Source organism: Falco rusticolus, chromosome 8, assembly GCF_015220075.1.
Source record: "Falco rusticolus isolate bFalRus1 chromosome 8, bFalRus1.pri, whole genome shotgun sequence".
NCBI classification, from domain to species: domain Eukaryota; kingdom Metazoa; phylum Chordata; class Aves; order Falconiformes; family Falconidae; genus Falco; species Falco rusticolus.
Genome location: NC_051194.1, coordinates 30,260,708 through 30,277,796, shown reverse-complemented (window position 1 = coordinate 30,277,796; position 17,089 = coordinate 30,260,708). Strand labels below are relative to the sequence as shown.

At 38.3% G+C, this 17,089-nt stretch overlaps 1 protein-coding gene across 7 annotated transcripts in view; it reads right to left on the bottom strand.

The window, feature by feature from the left end:
- Window positions 1–17,089, bottom strand: part of NCKAP5 (NCK associated protein 5) — a 245,047-nt gene that overhangs the window by 176,359 nt on the left and 51,599 nt on the right. The window lies entirely within an intron of this gene.

The window sequence follows — 17,089 nt, the reverse complement described above, 5'->3', positions numbered from 1 at the left end:
CATACTGTTTATTAGACTTGTATCAGCTTCTGTAACAAGCGGCAATACCAATCTTTACAAATCATCTCTATTTCCATGGACCAGGAAGGCAATGACACTATTACTACCACGAGATAATCCTTCTTCCATTTTTAAAATTAATGTATTTTTCAAATGTAGATATTAAATTTCTGAAAGTGTGATTATTTCTCCTCTAAAGCACTGCTTATCTTCCTAACATAATTTGCAGAATGTTATTTCTGCAAGAGATGCACGCTCTTCATCAAAACTACTGCTGCAGCTCAAATAACCAAGCTAACTTTAAATGAGCTGGCTTAGATCCTGACCAACAGCACTGCATCAAGGAGCTCAGTGCAGGGCAGTCAATACAATATTCATCTGGGGAACAGGCAGGTTTAGAGTATACACTATAAAAACACTATTTCTGGTGCTCTGTTACTCACTGAACGCTAGTTCAGATACTTGCATGTTAGCTACCATCACAATTTGAGTTTATCTCTAAATATTCCAGTGGGAGGAGGAGTGCTACTTTCCTTTTTAATTTATCTCTGTAGCTTTACAGGTTATTAGTTAACTGTAAAAGCAACACTTGTCTTGGAAAATCAAGCAGGTATGCTCTCAGAATGCCTAAAACGTGCTCTTGTACATTCTTACTAGCTTGAGCAATAGTATGTACACACAACACATAACGGCAGATGCATTTAGAGGTTTTACTGAAAAGTGTAGAGAGAATGATACTCATCTTTTTTGTTTATCCCAACGCATTTACAAAATTGACAGGAATATCATTTACAGAAAAATCAATAATGTTTTTGGTTTGTCTGTATAGCAGAAATAAACACAATTAGCACAAGAACTGGCTAGAACTTTTTAAACTTTAAATTTATTTCAATACTGCAGACAAATTTCTGTCAGAATTACGTAAGAATATACAGAGACTAAACAAGATGCTTAACATAAAATATATTCTCATCTACTATATTTATGGGATCACAAAATCACTGGCCCAGTTCAACTTAAGCATGATAGAACAAAATCACATCCTCAAAAGAATTAGTTAACAGTCCTAATCCTTCATCTTCTAAATCCAGCCCTACCTCTCAGCCTTCATATTGTTTAATCTGAAGAGTAAAGAGGACTGTCATCTAGTTCTCTGAACAACATGATGATTAACCCTTCAAAATGAGAACGTAAGGTACAGACAGAAGATTCAAAGTGATTAAGATTCCACATCTGACACAGACAGTATTTTTAACTAGAAATGTGCCTAACCATGTAAGCTTTGCTAAACAAGAGCAAATACACAGCAAATATCAGTCTTTTCTGGATGCAAGAATTACAATAATGGCCATTCACAAACTCAGCTGGGTGTTTTATGTGAAAGAGAATCCAGATGAATGAATGAAGAATAGGTAAGAGATGACAGGAAAGGGTTCAGGGCAGCAGCAAGATAAGACCTAGAACAGATCAGGAAGGAAGACATGGGGCCATTGTAAATTCCAAGGGTGTTGGGAATTTAGCTTGTGGTTACGCTGCCTGTAAGGGTATCGCTAAAGAAAGCCTAAGCATTTACTCTCAAACAAGTTACCTACAGGTGCCAGCTACATTTCCTGGAAATATTCTCCCATCAATAGTGAGCAACTAAGTTCAACATGAGGAAAAGCACCTGCTCTAGGAAGATGGCAGTAACAGATATACAATACCTGTGAAATTGGTAAGACCCATCTGAAATACATGTTCAGACCACCTATCTTCAAGAAAAATTAACCTATATTGCAACAGGCACAGGGAAGAGGCTAAAAAAGCTGGGCAAGTTTAGTAAAGCAAAGGTGGGTGGGACAGGATTAGTCAGTATATATTTGTAAAATGAACCTGATATAAGAACAAATTTACATAAACTGAGCAGTATTGTGTGTACTACAGATAGCAGTTCAGTACAGATGAGGCAGTTATAGCAACAGTTGGACAGAGCAGCTATTCTGCAGTGGGTGTGATCAGATTATGGAACGATTATGTGCCATGATTGCTTCTGACAAAGTAAGGGTTGAAGACTCTTGACCTAATATTAGGCCCTAAAATTTACGGGCAATAAATACCTGTCAAATAAGTGCAGCAAGTTAAGAAAACAGAAAGAGTGATCTTAATTACCTGATTATAGTATGAATTACAAATTATCTTCCACCACATGCACATTGTTTTGTATTTATAAGTAGATTAATATGCATATTAAAATGCCAGATTATTGGAAATGAAGACTGGGTCTTCCAGATTTAAAACATTATTAACTACTCAATAACCTTCATAAATTGGAGGGGAGGGTTCAGAAGAACCTAGATAAAATAATGAAGCAGTGAGTTTTTCTCAGTGCATAGTATTTCATTTCATTAGAACTTCATCAATGCCAATACTGCTCCAGTAGCACGTGCCAACCTAATGATAAAAGGTTATTTCACATTTTTATATACTCCAGATGGCAATGATTCAGAAAGAATCTCACTCCTTAGTTCAACAGGATTAGGAAACCTCTTACAGCAACCTCAATTGACATTTCTCATCCTGCCAGCACTACAATGGATCATGATTCATGTGTTTCACATTGCAGTTGCCAATATAATTGTCTTATTACAAACACGCTTATTGAGAAAATATATGTAGCACTGCAACAAACACCAAATATGTCACAAAATATGCAACAGAGAGCTCACAATGAAATGCAGGCAAGTCTGGAATGGGAAAATATTGCTCCTTAATTTGCAATGCTGTAAATTTCAGCAATTCAGTACATGACTAGAAGAGCTGAATGAAACCCAGAATATTTAAAGTATTTTTAAAACAAGAATACTCAAGCATGAAACTAGTGAAACCAGTGACCCTTCTTCCCTGTATATACTAAAATTGTTTTTTAGGGATCCATGGCCTCTGTAAAACTCAAAATAAAATAAGTTTCCCTCATTCTTTCTTTAACAGGCTCTACAGCAAATTCACACCAATATAACATGCTTTCCCACCACTCACTACTGCATAGGCTTAGACAAAATGAGCTCTTTTCTCTGTGAATGGCTGAGACTAAGACACAAGAACTGAATTTGACACACATTTGCCTTTTAAGGAAGACACTGACAGATTGGTTTTGGGATTTTTTTTTCTCTTCAGTTTGAGAATACAAGCATAGCAGCAGCAGACGTGTACAGTACCTGAGAAAATTAAGAAATGCTTTGTCTTGAACAGAATTCATATTCTGAGCTACACTTGTATTTGAAAAGTCAAGGAGACAGATCTCTACTGTAGACCACTTTTAACACTGATACACTTTGATATACCATAATTATAACTGTAATTTTGAAGTTAGTCAACTTCCTGACTTTTAAATCCACTGATTACCTTGCTCTTCCTTATCTGCCTTTCAGAAAGTAGTACAAGTGGTAAGAATTTTCCAGTTTCTTACTGATTTTTTCAGTAAAAAGTAACATATGCAGAAGCTTACTGTTACTTGCTTACAATCTATACATGATCTATACATGATTAGCTTTCTTATGGTTAGTAGGTACAAGCTGGAAGGAATCTGCCAACTGAAGACAAATGGAACACAGCAATAAAACCACAATCAACTCAGTCCCTCTAAAAAGGCTTTAAGATGAAGGATGAAACCTATAGCTAAAGGCAGAACTAAGGTTACTTTCTGATCAGGTGAGACAGTGTATCAACCCATGCCACATTCATTCAATTAATAGACTCTGCAGCTTGCAAACACCGATAAGGGCACTACAACTTAATGATCTAATCTGTATTCCTACAGAATGAAAACTTAATTCAAAACACAGTTTGCTTGGATTTCCAATGCAGGCACAATGTATGGCAGGATGTGTTTTCTCTGCTATGTACTCACATGAAAAACTGGACAATTAAATCCCACAAGTACAGAAGAACAAACAGAAGGATTAAAAATGCTTTCAGAAAAGGTATGTCAAGTTCTAAAATGCAGCATAACCTTTTGTACCAAAACAAGAGACTACAGAAATCTCTGTTCCCTTGCAGCATTAAGCCTCATCTCACATCTCCCCCTAACCACTTTCCCCATGACAAATGCAACCCTTCCCTGGTATGCCGCTTCTTCCTTCCTATCTGGAATGCTGGTGAAAACCAAGAAGAGTAAAATCCCTTATCTTGAAGAAAGCAATTGAACTAGGATTCAGTTATCATGAAACAGAATGATGCAAAAGAAAAAGCTACTCCAAGATATATGTAAACGAAGAGTGTGTCTCAACAACGCAAAATACTCCCGTGTTCTCTATGATGTGACTTGTTCTAAACTGCATTTGTAGTTTCCCTACGTCCTCTTGCAGCATATCTTTAGTTATCTGATTGTCACAAGAGGAGCTCATTGTTTTATGCAACACAATATTCTATTAACATACTTTGGACAATGTTTTCGGAATAACCTATCTGTAGTTATTATACTGCATGCTTGAAAGATAATGGATGCTTTCTGAAATACATATTTAAGTAATGCTATTTAATACACAATTCGACTGAAGAGTAGTATTGCCCAATTCGTAGAGTTTGAGATTATGAGGGAAGCACTGCATATGGAATTAAAACCACGTTACACTGAAACCATCATTCAAATCAATCTACATTTTCTTACAGTACCCGCAGACTGAAGCACACATTATGACCAAAGATAATCACATTAAGATTTTTGGCAATGCTTTACAATAAAAGCTATCTGAAATACTAAACAGTAATTGTTACTAAACTGTAAAAGAATCCCTATGGAGACAGGAATTATAACCGTATTGTCATATAAATTCAGCATGATTAATGGCACCGCAAAAAATACCAAGATTTTAAGCAACAACCCCCTTACAGGCAAAGCCCACACTTAATTACTTAGGTCCATTCCTGCCATAAGCCAAATACTGTCAATTCTCATGACTGCATTTTTACTGCAGCCATCTAGCACCTTTCAGGAGCTGGTGAGGATCTAGCCCACCCATATTCCTTATTTATTTAAATAGTTTGAATCGTGTCAGATGACTTCAAACTGTAGCATTTGTCCTTCAATGCTTTCTCCATCCTTAAGATGGGAAATGCCCCTTTGTTTCTAGGGGATGTTCCCTATGCTTGGTCTAGAGCCAAACTCAGTGAGAATCCTAAGCCTTTCCTTCAGACAGGAGGGAAGAAAGACATCACAGCTGTCCTTACTGATACTGATAGACTAATACCAAGCATCTTTTCTTTTTTAAATCCAATTTTTCCTCTAAGCAAGTTCTATTACATGTATGAATAAGCACAAGCAACTGCCATGTGGCTGAAAAACTTCTTATGTCTTCAGGGAATAAATCCCTGAGGATGAACCTGTAGAGTATCTAGCAAAATGCAGCATCAGAGTAAGGGATGAATAATTAGAAGAACTAGGTCTTTAAGACTATACAAGAATAACAAATCCCATCCTGTTGTATCAATGTTTATCATATACTCTGAGAAGCAAAACTCAGAAATAGTTCGCACCTTATACCTTTTCAGTTTTTAACATACTCAATGCAGCTTTTAATAATCATATTTGAAATGTGCTTAGAGAGGAAAACACCCCCAAAAAAATTTTGATAAAATAAAAAGATTAAAACTGAAGTTGCCCTGTCCAATTTTGAGCACTGACAAATGCATGAACTGCTGCATAGCCTATTACATTAGAACAATACTGTGGAATAATTACAAGTTCTAAGATAAAATTAAAATTACCGTAATAATTCTCCTGTGAAACAATCCAATATATGCAGACTACAAATTGCTACTAGGCTGAAAAAATGTATTACCACCTCAAGTCAGGCAGATAAATTATTCTATTTCCATTAGTTAGTGTAGGTACTTAAGAGGTTATGCAGATCAGGATAACAAACTGCTTATATTTACATATTATTTGTTGGTCACATTTAAAGACCAGCTCTTTACTTGCACACCAGCATTAGAAAGCCAGCTATGCAAACTGTGAGTAAAGATATGATTCTACAAAAGCTTCTCACTGACATGAGAAAAAGCCCCAGCCTATAGGTACCCACCTTTGGATACAACTGGCAGTATCAAGTTGGGACATCTTTGTGCCTGTTTTCCTATGCTTGTGCCTGTACCATTTCCTTTAGACTACTTTAGAGAAAACCTTTTCCTCCTCACTGCCTCATACACACATGAAGAACACAAAATCTTGCTTTGAAATCTAGACAAAACAAAGGATTCCCCTATTATTCTACTCAGGGAGATAACATTCAGGATTTCATGTTCTTATCCTCTGTACCACAAATCTGTACATCTTTACTATTTAAGGCACCAAGGTCCTCAAAGGTACCTGAAGCACTCCTTCTGCCCTTAACGACAGCAGAAGGCACACCAGTATCTTAAATAGGCTAAGCACTTTTCTGGATCAGGTTTCATCTGCTTGCAATTAGAATGGGAGTGTAGGCTCCCCATTTCAGTTTGTTGTAAAATTGTAAAGGTAAAGCTTAGATGCAGTCAGCCAATGAACCTCTGAAGATTCCAGTCATGCTCATAAAAGAGAAGTATCACTATCAAGATCATTTGGTTTTATGTTCAGCTTTTTAAGCATAGTATTCCCTCATGGTTTAATTTGCTCTGTACCTACCACCATCAATCTGAATATACACCACTGCCCATTAATGATACATTTACTGTTTATAACACATGTTTTATAGTACAGGAAAATTATTAATACAAGCAACCTCAAGCATTTAACAGAAAAAGAACCACAAAAATGGTGATCATAAACTCATGTTTCTCTCTGATCCATTAGTAAAGAGAAACAGTCTATAATCTGCAAATCACATATCAGATGGCTTTTAAGTATAGGTTTACAATCATACAACAAAAGGAACCACAAGTGTGATAGGATCAGTAAACTAAAATGGGATAAATCCATGTTATCTGGGTAGTTACCTCAATCTAATAATGGAATCAAAGGAACAGTCTTACCTAACATTATACATATGGATTTTAAAAATGTGTGTCTTGTTGACTTCCCAAAAGAACTGCTCACTTTGAAGAAATTGGTCTCAAAGTGTGGACACCATGTTTATGCCTGGCATGAGTATACCTAAGACCACCAGCTGTGAAAGGCACATGCAATGGAGGTTTCAAAACCTTCCTGTCATTTCCATTTCATATTCTTTCCCTTCCCAGAAAGGGCTAATTAGTAAAAGGTGCCACTGTACAACACCACAGGGAAAGAGAAGACTTTAAAGAGAGACTGAGTCATTGTGTTGGTGTAGAAAACTCTGGTACACAATCCTGTAGCTCAATCCAGATCAATGCTTTTTAAAACAGCTTTTACCAGAGTCATCCATGCCAGACCCTAAGGTAACATCTGTTCTTTGCCAGCTTTCTTACTGCCTGTTCTCCTTAACTAGTTTAACTTCTCTAATCATTTTACTGGGACATAATTTCCATTTACACAGATCCCTTGGATTTACTGGGTTTAAACATGTAAATGCCAATGCTGTTTCAAAAATTACTCCCCACAGTACAGTCTACTGTAAGGACTTTATCACCACATTGTCCTTCCCTCACAGATATTTCCTCCATTTCCTTTTTAATATTCTTTTGCTACACAAATATTATGAAATGAGGATAATTTTTTTAGAAGATAAAGGTACACATACAATCTGAAGTAGGGAATTTTTCCAGGTTCAGGTTCAGAAAGATGGAAATGTTTTTTTCACATGAATAAACTAAATTTTGAAGACTTCTATCCCACCAAAATTAAAAAGAAAACTCCATCTTATTTGTTTTGGTAGGAAACATGGCAGAAATAATTACTGGTATTTTTAAAAGCACTCGGTTATATGAAAGGCTGCCTTTGCTGAAACAACAGGCTTCAAGAGTGGTGTCAATGCCAGAATTTTGAGTTTTTTGATCATGGGTCAGTCTACACAACAACAGGCCTGCCGGCAACAGACGCGGTACACCTGTCTCAAAGACAGTAAAGGATCTTTGTCCAGGAGTTAGCAGGGCTCACGGAAAGAGCTTTAAACTAAATTGGAAGGGAGAAAGGAATAAACCCAGGCTTACTAGAGATAATCCTGGGGATAGTACACCAGTGTTTGAGGGACAGTGTGCTAGCGAGGTCCTTCAGTTTGCCATCCCAGCAGAGGCAGGGTGCAGAGACCCATGCAGCAGCAAAGATGCAGGGACGACTGATGTGTGAAAAACCACAGAAGCACCCGAGAACAGTCACACAGGAATTGGGGCTTATCCCCTCCAAAAAGGTGGTGGGATCAACAGCCCAACTGAAGTGCATCTACACCAGTGCACGCAGCATGGGCAACAAACAGGAGGAGCTGGAAGTCACTGTGCAGCAGGAAACCTGTGACATAGTTGCCATCACGGAGGCACGGTGGGATGGCTCGCACAACTGGAGTGCTGCAGTGGATGGCTGTCAACTCTTCAGAAGGGCAGGCAAGGGAGGAGGCGGTAGCCCTCTGTGCTAGGGAGTGTTTTGATTGTCTAGAGCTTAACGATGGTGACGACGGGGTTGAGTGTTTATGGGTAAGAACTGGGGAAGGCCAACAAGGCAGATACCATGGTGGGAGTCTGTTACAGACCACCCCATCAGGATGAAGAGGCAGAGAAGATATTCTATAAGCAGCTGGGAGAAGTCTCACAACTGCTAGCCCTTGTTCTCCCAGGGGACGTCAGCTTAGCAGCTGTCTGCTGGCAATACAATACAGCAGAGAGGAAGAGTCTTGGGGTTCCATGAATGTATGGAAGAACCTCCTGACACAGCTGGTGGGCGAGCCACCTAGGGAGGGCGCCCCACTGGACCTGTTTGTGAACAGGGAAGGGCTTGTGGGTGATGTGACGGCTGGAGGCTGTCTTGGGCACAGCAATCACAAAACAGTAGGAGTTCTGGATTCTTGGAGGAGTAAGGAGGGGGGTCAGCAGAACCGCTGCCTTGGACTTCTGGAGGGCAGACTGTGGCCTGTCTAGGAGCCTGGCTGACAGAGTCCCCTGGGAGGCTGCCCTGAAGGGCAAAGGAGTCCAGGAAGGCTGGACGTTCTTCAGGAAGGAAATCTTAATGGTGCAGGAGCAAGCCAATCCCATGCACCAGAAGATGAGCCAGCAGGGAAGAAGACCGGCCTGGCTGAACAGAGCTTTGGCTGGAACTGGGGGGAAAAGGAGAGTTTATGTCCTTTGGAAGAAGGGGTAAGCAACGCTGGAGGGCTACAGGGATGTCGTGAGGTTATGCAGGGAGAAAATTAGAGAGGCCAAAGGCCAGCTAGAACATAGTGTTGGACTTGGCAGTGCTAGGTTAATGGTTGATTTTAAAGGTCTTTTCCAACCTAAACAATTATGTAATTCTGTGATTCTATACCTCCAAATAAAAAGGTGACCTAAGTATAAAGGAGTTTGGTCTTCTACATAGCAGGGTAATTGTGGCAAGCTATGAAGAAAAAGTGACGATGACCTTACAGTGTAATGAGGGCAGGTTTTTCCTGAAAAAAAATTACGCAGAATTAAGAATACAATGTTAAAGGAAAGTATTTTAAAAGATGTTCTATCAGATCACACCTAATTAATATCAAATGCCTTGGCTTCAGGGAAAAAATAAACTAAAGGAAAACAAATGAGTTTCTGCTGATCTTTGCAATCTTTTTCTGGCAGATCTGCTGATCCTTCTGCTGGTCCTTGGAATTAAGGTATCTATCATGTCTAGGAAAGGGATCTTTTTATTAAATATGTGAAGGAATGTGGTGGGGTTGAATAGTCTCTTTACCTTATATGGCACGAAAGCATTGCAGAATAGCACATGACACATCAGTGACTTTCCTGATTTTCCAAATTTGAAAGAAACCAAACTATGGGAAATTCCACAGGAAAGAAACAGTCAGTATTACCTTTGCATGTTCCACTGCAATTTTAAAAAGACATCTATAAGAACAGCAAACCAGCAGTAAGTAACAGATGTCTTCCTAACAGCCACAGGTCCTATCTACCTTGGAAACATCTTACCATACATAACTGCATGTCCCTTCTGCAGGAACATTACTCAGTAATAGAACTTAGCTCCTATATCAGCACTGTCCTTCCATAAACCTAAACATGCTTTACAATGGAGAATTATCTGTAGCTAGAAATACCTGCAAAAATATACCTATTATTGTGCAAAATAAAATGCACACAGCTGTGAACTTCAACAGGTACAGGATTTCATGGTACATAAACATCAAACATGAACCTCAATCTCTTTAAACAGCCGCAGCAAAGGAGTCTGCAAACTCACCAAAACGCAGTTTTCACTGTCCTCCAACATAAAAAGGGTCTGTAAACCCAATGACTACATCTGCACAGGGATCCCTGCTCTTACCCTCAAGCACAATATTATTTGGTACATGCTTCCAAGAGCTTCCTACAACATCCATGGGGACTTCTCACTTTGGAAATGAAACAGTCATATAACAGGAGAGATGACGGATATAACGCATACCACACACTATGTAATACAGAAAGGTTCTGTACAGGAGTGCAGAGAATATTCAAGCCGTCTTCCTAGTACAAAAAATAATGCATGGAAGGGATTATATGCTGTGTGTGGACCTGTATATGGGCATTGGTAACCTACTGTTAAATTGTAGTGAAAATGTTGATATATTATTTTTATGTTAGTCTCTATCTTGTATGTTTTAAAAACAGGGTAAACCAAAGGATTATGCTGCAATCTAGTACTACTTTGGTGCTAATCTAGTACATTATGCAAAAGAAAAAAAACATTATATACTATCAAATTGTAGTGCTAGCTGGAACAGAGGAAGCAGAGTATCATTTCATGCTCTGATAAATCAGTAAAAGACAATAGATGCAACCTTCCAGAAATACAAGTATGACACATACCATCAGCATATAAATAAATACAAACCAAACTCAGGATTTTCTGAGCACACAGATAGCTGTGTTTTTGTCTGTGGAAGATAAAAATCACCCATTCCCCTGGACCCCTTGAAAGAAGCTTTCAGCAAGTAAGAGCTGCCATGAAACACCAACACATGATTTACAAATATGTCAGGGCAGTGAAATAGGCCTGGCTTTTAATGTAGCCTCAGCCCCTGAAGAGTCCACAGAAGATCAGGAACTCCGTGTAGTTCTATGTGCATCTTTAATAATGCCTGAAGCAAAGCACTCCATTGCCCTCTAAAAGTGTTACGCAAATCAACATACGTCATACAATACAGCTGCTATAACTCCTGGTCCTTAAATGACCTCTGTGTTTCAAACTCACTAGTTCTTCACTTCTCTGCAGTCACTCTAACCTCTTTACTTTTGTTCTTTCTCAGCTTCTCTATGAAAATACGTATTTCAACATGATGGTTTCTAACATGAGAATAAGAACTGTAGTTTCTGAAGAAAACTGAGATAACACATTCTTTGAAGATGTTTCTCATGTGTATGTACTTTCAAAACCACCATATCCATACACAGAAAAAAATAAGCTTGGTATGAAAGATTACAGAACTACTTTTTCTTCTTCAGACAACAGGAGAACAGCATATTCAGTTCAGCGTAGCCTGGGAACTGAGTGGGGTCAAAATCCATATACAACTTGTGGCAACCTCCTCTTTGGACTTAAATTTCATGGATTTAATAAAACCATTCCTTTATTTTCTGCCAGACAAAAGCTATTCACAGAAAAGCTCCTTGATCTTACTCAAAATAGTGCTTGACATTTCTGAGCAACAATTAGAGATGAAATATGTACCTAAGTGTCATACATGCACATAAATAAAACACTGATATATTCACCCCAGCAGCATTAATCTAAAAGAAACTTCATTCTTTTATTCTGTCAATTCTAATCAAAAGACCAGATCAATATCCTAAGCATTAGGTCAAAGCCCTAGGAAAACAGCATTCACACCACATCCTGAGGCTTACCAAGCCCAAGAGCCAAGCAGCCCTCCAGTGAAAGCACTTTGCCCAGCACACAGTCGCAGCTCCAGAACTGGTGCCTGCGAAGCAGGTATCAGTCCCATCTCTAACCTCCCACACTCCAGAGAGGCCTCCCAGCACTCAGAGACCCCAGTGGGAGGGACCACATGCTGATGCAGGGGAAATGTGTGAGGAGGAAGGAGTGGCAGAGAAGAAGTGTTTTGAATTGATCACAACAGCTCCTACCCCAATTCTGCTGCCTGCTGTGTGGCTCAGGGAAGGGGGTAGAAGAGTCAGGAACAAAGGAATGAAGTTGAGCCTGGGAAGAAGGGAGGGGTGGGACAAGGTGGTATTAGGTTTGTCTTTTTTTCTTACTATCTTGTACTATTTTTAATTGGCAATACATTAATCTTCCCCAAGTTGAGTTTGCTTTCCCCTTGATAGTAATTGGGTTATCCCCCAGTCCTTATTTCAACCTGTGAAGTTTTTTTCTTCTTATTTTCTCTCCCAGTCCTGCTGAGGAGGGTGAATGAGAGAGTGGCTGGATGGGCACCTGCCAGCCAGCCAAGGTCAACCTACCACAACGATGGAAATCTTGTAGTCAGCAGCAAAACAGGAAGTGTACAAGTGAGATACCCACCAGAGACGCAGAACTTTCAAGTCAGTAAGTTGTGGTTTATATTTATTCACTAGTTTTTGTAACATTTCACAGTCACATCTAATAAAATCTGGCAGTATCAAAAACATAGGGCAGGATGATAAGGTCAGCTTTTGATATAAACTCTACCTTTGTGACAATCTGCCTCCCGCAATAACCCTACATACAGGCCATACAGGGAGGATGATGGGAAATTACTGCAGAACTACACAAAAGAGAACTGTAGACAGCTCTTCCTGTAATCATCCTCCAAGACAAGGAGTGAATTCGCACATGGTATTTTACTCATCCCTGCTACGACAGAAACAAAGGAATACCACCAATGGCTGCCAGGAGAGCGTTTTATTCTCCTCAGAAACTAGATTAAAATCTTATTAATGGTTTAAATTGGCATACAATGGACATTAGACAAACTGACCAACCACAGGGGCTACTGAGGTGTTGCACTGGTTTATACTTCCAGACATGGTCTCTGTCATATATGGATTACCAGTCATGGCAGGAAAGCTACTGTAGTGCAAGCAGGCGGTGACCCCTAGATCAAGCACATTAGAAATTACGATGTGATGGTGCAACATCAACATGCTGATGTAATGCAAAAAATCTCTTTTATCACAGCTGCTAGGAAAACAGTTATCATTTCCACTCACCTGTTGACAATCCAGAATGGAGCAAGGGGAATTAACAACAATTGGAGAAAACCATGTAGGATGTGCTTAAACCAACAACCATGCAGTCCCTTTTATGCAAACTGTTATCGGATTTGTAGCAGTCATTTTTCCCCTTGTCAGAAGTGACAGGCTTAACCCTATGGTCAATATTAATGCGAGACGAATGCTGAAATACAATCTAATGAGAACTGCACTCATCCCATTCGCAGGACCCTGGCAGATCAAACAAGGACCATTTCCTACTTTTCCAATAACATCCATTCTTAAAAGCCTGAGGCAGTTTTCCAGTCACAGTCATTGTTACCTATAAACAACATCATCTTAACTGAAAGAATTTTTGAAATTTACCCAAAGGGGATTTAAGATTTGATACTAGCCTCTTCAATTACTGTTTACAGATATACTCTACAACACCGTGTTTATTGAACTGGTTTCATTTAGACCAAAATAGCAATCAAAATAACTTAAGTAAAGCTACCTCTTTTACTGCTTTACCGTTTAATCGCAGTTTGGAGTCACATGTACTATATGCACTCAACAGACAACAATTTCTATTGCTTACTGATGTACAGCAGAGAAATGTAATCATATTATATTGTGTGTATTAGTGTGCTTTTTAGAGTGATACTATAAATTACACCTACTGCTTTGGGCAGGGTTGTTGCATTTCTGTTCCTACTCTTGTAGGAAGACGCTTAAAGTAGGAAAAGCACAGCTGAAACCAAGAACAAGGAGGTACATGAGACACAGTGGATTTTCTTCTCTGACGCCCAAGAAGTTCAAGGAGGAATAATGTTAAACTGTGAGAAAGCAAAAAAAACCCTGCAATCCAAACCCAGAAAAACGAACAAACAAAAAACAAACAAACAAAAAGAATTAACCTAATTTCCTCCAGAGCTGGATAAAGAGGCAGCAGGCATAAGACGAACCTAAATGGCAACTCACCATGACACTTAGCCACAATCAACATGGGAAACTCAGATTGCATGACACTGTCTTGGAAGAAACTGGGCTGACGGGCATTTAGAGGGTTAGTCTTCATGCATCTGAGCAACACTCATCTATATACTGCTATGCCAAAAAGGGCCTTAGAGAATTTAACACAACAGCTGCAGCAAAATAACAGTGGTTTTGAGAAAGAAAACATCAAGGATTTTGATTTTGAGGTATAATATCACCTCAAGGTGATATTATACTAAGGCAATGCAAAAATAACTGCATCCAACTACAATGTAAAATCAGCTTTAGCATTAAATGGTTTTCCTGCAGGATCTTTCCACACCTTAAATATATTAATCTCCAATAAAATTAGAAAACAAATTTAAACCTACATGGATACATCACTATACAATTCTGGAAAAGAAATTTGGTTTTTAAAGCTCTCTTTCCTTCTACAGCAACTGTCACATATTTATCAAACTATCCACTGTGTCACTTTAAGGCTCTGCCAGATTTATACAGATGTTAAGAAAGAGAACTTTGATTTATTTCAGACTCCTAGCCTGGAATATTGCTTACCTGGTAAGAACAGAAACGTCAGTCAATAAAAAAAACCCTTGCACTCTGAAGTCCTCAATCTCAACCTATATGCTTATATGACAGACTAAAGTTTTTCACACAATTTCAGATGGGAACAGGCAGCTTTCTTCCCCTGATTAAAAAGATCAGCTTACAGCTTTCCACAAACCATTATGTTTCTTTCTTTCAAAGATGCATAGAAAATATTTTGAGATGCAAAGAAACATCCTCCAAATCATAGTTTAACCTACTGTTCTGCATGTCTATGCAGGAATGTCTATGTAAATCCATTTAGTTCAGGAATAGCATATATTTAAAACCCTATAATACATGTTCTTACTTTAGTCTTATCTACATCTGAAATCCAGAATGTATGGGCCCCAAGTATTACTTTCTAGCCATCTTCTTCCAAAGTACTTGCACTGTGCTTGATTTTAACATCTTCTCCCATCACCACCTGCCTTGTCCCACTTAATTGTTCTCAAATTGAGGAAAAAGTCTCAAATTCTTCAAACAATACATAATCTCTAAGCAGCACAAGATTATCCAGGTGCCAGTTTCATTACTCGTTCAAGCAGGGTAATAAGAAATACACTTGTTCAGGGAGAAAGTCTGTTTGTGTAAGCAAGTATCTTAATATTCTACTAAACGTAAGAAAAAAATAACCTCTAATATTCATCATAACAAACATAATGTTTTAAAAGCAAATGAAGCATTTAAGTGATGCATTCTCTTCCTAGCATCTGGTCTACACTAAAATAAAATCATGGCCCAATGAAGCCAACGCCAGTTTTCATCACTGGTAATAAGGAGCCAACCAAGGTGCCGTTAATGAAAAGTGATATTTAAGTTTGCCTTCAAGCAGTATAGCTAACATGCAGACAGCCTTAAAAAGAACACAGTACTGATTTAGGAGGCATTCACCTTTATCTAAATCAGAGGTACAAAAAAAAAAAAAAAAAAAAAGAGACAACTTTAATCCAAAGAACTTGCATGCCTCTGCTTCTTGATAGATCAGAGCAAGCAAATAATGGAAGAAAAAGAATGGATTAATTTGAAGACAGTGGACTTCAGGGATCCTAACTAATATAATAGTCATTCTTTTCAGAAGGACTGTAGAAGTGATTCAGACTACTGCAGATTCACAGGAATAATGAAGGGTTATCCTGAAAAGATCTGAATATGCAACAGTTAAAATTTTATCAAGTTATTTGGCACGTTACTCTGGAAATGGGCTTCCCTTCACCCCTTCTTTTCTTAATCATGGCTCCAACATCTTCCAAGTTTATTCAAAGGCTTCTAGTTATTGTAACAATAATACCGTTCTACAAACAGAACCTCAGGAAATTCTTCAATAAACAAAGATTAATACATAATAGATCAAAATATTCTAACCAAGAAGACTTATAGGATGGAATTATTTTGTGTATATTACTTAGGGAGTCACATCAGAATAAGTAAAAATTGAAATCAAACATCATAGAACAACAACAGAAAACTTAAAAAGAAATACCCTTAGCATTTCTAGGGAAAGAATTTCAGACTTACTTGAACACTTTGCTAGTTTTTTAAAATTTGGAGAGTATTAATGGAAATTTTCCAAAAACAAAATAAAAAATCAGGACAAATTTTATTATTGCTATTAATGGCTTTTGCAGCGTTGCCTAGAAACTCAATTTCAGATCAGATGAGCAGCATGGCACACTGAGGGAGAAAATCACAAAAAATGCCCAACACAGAAACCCCTAAAACCTACAACGAAAATGACCAAAGAAAAAAACCCTCCCCACAGCTTGTTTTCACCATATTAAACTGAACTTGGACTTCTCAGTGATGCAGGGGCCTGAGGGAACAAGTTAATATTCAGCCTTCATGGAAAATACACAACATAAAATTCCATTGTCTCTTTTGATTTTGTTTTGATTGTTTTGTTTCTGTTGATGTGAAAAAAACAATAAAAAATTCTATTTGATGTACAAGATCTCATCATGCACCATGAAAACAACACATAAGTCAAATCCTTACTGTCATCATATGAATGGTTTGTCTTAAATCCCAGTTCTAAGACGATTCCCTTGTAAGTGGAGCTCTGTTCTAGTACAAAGTCAGTGCAGGAGGAGAACTGACACATGTCCAAACAGGATGATTATCCACCTGGTAAAAGGCATCACTTTTTCTCCCCTTTATTCAGATTGATCAAACTCATTCTTGTTGGTTACCAGAAATTAACAACCAAATATTGACTTACCAATGACATACACTTTTGAGAAGTGAAGACCTCTAATTAGAAAATTATTGAGAAACAATTGCA